At 37.5% G+C, this 4080-nt stretch overlaps 1 non-coding gene across 1 annotated transcript; it reads right to left on the bottom strand.

Annotated features, from left to right (window-relative positions):
* Positions 1 to 3567: 3567 nt before the first annotated feature.
* LOC112100550 lies at positions 3568 to 3674 on the bottom strand. Its single transcript, XR_002906918.1, has one exon. It is a non-coding gene; the product is annotated as a small nucleolar RNA R71 (small nucleolar RNA).
* Between the last annotated feature and the right edge of the window lie 406 nt (positions 3675 to 4080).

The raw sequence follows: 4080 nt of genomic DNA, 5'->3' as shown, positions 1-4080 counted from the left end.
TTATGAGTCTTTGCATGCTTGTTGCTTTATTTGCTTTCGTTAGCATTGTTGAGTGGCTGGCTAAACAGAGACTTAACACCATCACGTGGGGTTGCCACATCCTTAAGATAAGTCTCGGTGACAACTAGTATCAAAGAAAAGGTTGCTTCATTTTGAGAAGAAACTAATATTAGAAGGCATAGTTGGGTTTGCAGAATTCAGTTACAAAGCACGATTATAACTTGTTGTAGGTGGCAATTGATTGCAAGCTTCAATTAAAATTAGTTTGCAAACAGCTGATTGTGTGGTTTTAGGGAAGCTACGGTGCAATAGTAAAGTTGTATAATTTCGGAGAAATTAACAATGACAGAAACCAAAATGATGAGGCCATCAACAAAGGACAAGTCAGTGCACTTGGAGGCAATTGTAGGTATTTTACAACCTGACTTGGAGAGTTTGGCTGAGAACAAAGAAATCAACTCCATCAAGATACCAAGTGTGAGACTAACTTGCACAGAGTTTGTGAATGAGTTTTTGGACAAGCTAAATAAGATGATAAGGATGTTGCTGCATTAGCGAAGGTGCTGAAAGTTGACATTGGGGATCTCGAAACGGAAGTTGGGTTGTTGAAGCGGGCAGCAAACAACACTTCTCGTTCGAAGGATGGACTTTTGAAAGTTAAGGTGCCCAAACCTAAGACTTATAATGGGACTCGGAATGCCAAAGAGTTGAAGAGTTTTATGTGGGATATGGAGCAGACTTTAAGAAGATGTTGAAGTGCAGTGATCAGCAATAGAAATATAGGACAAACTCAAATGAAAACTAAAGGGTCAGTTCCTACCAGGATATACTAGCTGGCTCGCGAGAGAAAGCTTGAAGAAAAAGCTAAGGCATAATGAATTAATGAGGTATTACATTAAGGAATTCAGTTCACTAATGTTGTACATTAAGAACGAGTTAGATGAGGACAAGCTCTTCAAATTTATGTCGGGTTTGAAGCCATCGACAACGCACGCAACATCTCATAAGTGTGTGGACGTGTAGGTCGTGAACGTAGGACGCATATGGTGCAGGACCGCAGGACGCATAGGGCCCAAAGGACGCACGGGATGACGCGTGGCAGTAGCGCAAACGTATGTAGAGGTAGCGTATCACAATAGGGAATGCACAGGGGCCAAACTATGCAAAGATAAGAGGCGTTTGCACGCACTCTGTGTGCAAACAATGGCAGTTGAATGTGGAGCTTATTGGCTATAAATAAAAATGAGACCTAAAATTAAGCATGAAGTAGGTAGTTGTGGGTGTAACTAATGAGAGAGCATGACCTTGGATAACATGCCTAGAAAATGGGGGCAAAGGAAGTAGGCTGTGACGGTTACTCATCAAGAAAGGTGGGCAGCGACGGTTACACTCCATGACATCCTTACTTCTAGGCTAAGTGGGTAGCGGTTGTTTTACTCAAGGGGGAGTGGAGATGTGCTTCCTCACAACATGCTTAGTAGTGCCTAAACATTAGAAGAAATAATTGAGATGGAACGAGGGCAGTGTGCCTCCTCGCCTTATATATAGTGATGGGAAAGTATGTTTTGGGGATCCTGAGTTTTGGTAAATAGAGTGGTGTCCTTGAGCATGCAAAACCCTGAGTTATTTGTTATCTTTTCAAATTTACAGAAATAGAAAATTCACTGTTGGGACCTCCGTAAAAAGCAAATGTGTGTATTTTTGTGTATTTTAATCCTTGTGGTTTTAGTTCTTTGTTGTTGGTGGAATTAGTGTTAGAGTGCAATCTATGCACTACTTTTGCATTGTTTACTTCCTTTAATATCAATGTTTTGCACTTAATAATAGTGATTTACTTGTATTTTATTTTTGTAGGTGCAATTCTATTGATTGGTGCTAAAATTAAGCTATAAGATGATGTTTGAGGATGATTGTTTTCCTGGAGAAATTATGAGCTTCAGAAGAACTTTGTTGATAAGGCATGGACGCGTGCTGTCGACTAAGGACCTGCAGTTTTTATTTTAACGTGTTTTACCTTTTTGGTTATTTTTGTAATTTTGAATTTAATATTTAGATAATATTTTAGATATTAGTATTTTATTTTTGGAAAAACTCTATAAGAGAAAGGAGACATGAAACACAAAGGGGATGAGAATTTTTCTAGAGGAGGAAAGAAAAAGAAACCCTAGATCTAAATTTTTCTCTTCTCTCTATGAAGAACTAAACTTATTATTCTGGTTGAAGGTTAATAAAGCTTTGATTCATCATTACTGTGAGATCTTTCTTATGCTTTAATTGTTTTATTACTTTTTGGGTATTTGTTTATTCTCTAAATTATTGTCATGATTATGTTTGTTAATTAGATAATTGGCCACTATTTAATTATCAGCTTAATCTATTGTCAATTAAAAGATTCATCGTATGAAGATTTTAATGTTTGTGACAAATAGCATAGCAGTGCGTTGTGTTATGAGAATAAATAATCTAATTTAAATGAATCATCGTATGCGTTTGTTGATTAAGATTTGGGTCTCTCTGGTTTTTCAGACTGTCAATTGATTAAACCCTATGATCGTATCTAGGGTTGTCTATTGATTAGGGAAATAACCAATGGTCGTACCTTGGCTATCAACTAGTTAAGGAGAGATTGGCTATTAGAGGGTCTCAGTAGCTATAACCGGTCTATTCATAAGTAGTAATGATTTATATTTGAATCAATGATCAGTAGTCGAATCAAGCTGAGTTAATTCCTTCAACTAGAGCTTTTCCCAATTTGAATTACAATTTTAATTTGCATTCTTGTTATTTTAATTTGATTTTTATTATTGTCAACAATTCCCCCATTTTGCATTTTTCATTTTAAAAGGATTTAAATAATTATCAATCTCTGTGGACACGACCCTGCTCAATCACTATACACAATTTATTTAGAGTAGTTATTTATTTTTGCAGGCTTCGACAACCATCAAATTTTGGCGCCGTTGCCGGGGATTGGTGTCGTTTATTTAATCCTTTTTACGTTTTACTTGGTGTATGGTTCGTACTTCTCGTACAGGTACACTTTCGTTTGATCCTGAAATTAAGAAGACAGCTCACCAGCTGAGACAGCAGACGAAGTGAGCTAAGTAACAATCCTCGTCGCCTTTGCTTTATGAAACAGATACGGTGCCTGATTTGGTTGAATCATCTAGCGATTCAGAAGAACAAGTGATGGATAGAGTTACACTTGTAGAAAGAACTCTTAGAGAGTTAGCTGAACCAAACTTGAATCAGCAACCACTCTGCATTCAATATGTAGACTTGGAGGTAAATTTTGAATTAAAGTCTGGTCTTATTCATTTGTTACCCAAGTTTCATGGTTTTGCCGGTGAAGATTCTCATAAACATCTCAAGGAGTTTCATGTTGTCTATTCAAGTATGAGGCCACAAGGCGTGACTGAAGAGCAGATTAAGCTGCGTGATTTTCCTTTCTTTTTAGATGGGCTAGCTAAAGACTGGTTGTACTACTTGCCTCCTGGATCGATTACAATGTGGAATGGTTTGAAGAAGCAGTTCCTTAAGAAGTACTTTTCTGCTTCAAGAGCTGCTAACATCAGAAAAGATATTTTTAGGATCAGACAACTTCCTAGGGAGACTTTGTATGAGTATTGGGAGCGATTCAAACAATTGTGTGCTAGTTGTCCTCAGCATCAGATTTTTTATCAACTTCTTATTCAATACTTTTACGAAGGACTGTCATTGATGGATAGGAGTATGATAGATGCTGCTAGTGGAGGTGTATTGGTGAACAAGACCCCTACTCAAGTAAGGGAGTTGATCTTAAATATGGCTGCCAATGCACAACAGTTTGGCAGCATGCAAGATCCCACTTTAAGGAAGGTGAATGAGGTAAATATTTCTTCTATTGAACAACGTTTAGATAAACTTACTTCTCTTGTGAAAAAGTTTATTGTAGGTAATGTGCAACAGGTGAAGACTTGTGGCATTTGTTCTAATATGGTCATTCAACTGATATGTGTCCGACACTTCAAGAAGAACTCGTTGAACAAGCCAATGTAGTTGGAGGATTTCCAGGCATGCCTCAGAGGAGGTATGATCCTT

Source organism: Citrus clementina, unplaced genomic scaffold, assembly GCF_000493195.1.
Source record: "Citrus clementina cultivar Clemenules unplaced genomic scaffold, Citrus_clementina_v1.0 scaffold_3, whole genome shotgun sequence".
In the NCBI taxonomy this organism is placed as follows: Eukaryota; Viridiplantae; Streptophyta; class Magnoliopsida; order Sapindales; family Rutaceae; genus Citrus; species Citrus x clementina.
Note: the sequence above shows the minus strand (reverse complement) of the source record. Positions and strands in the feature narration are given on the sequence as shown.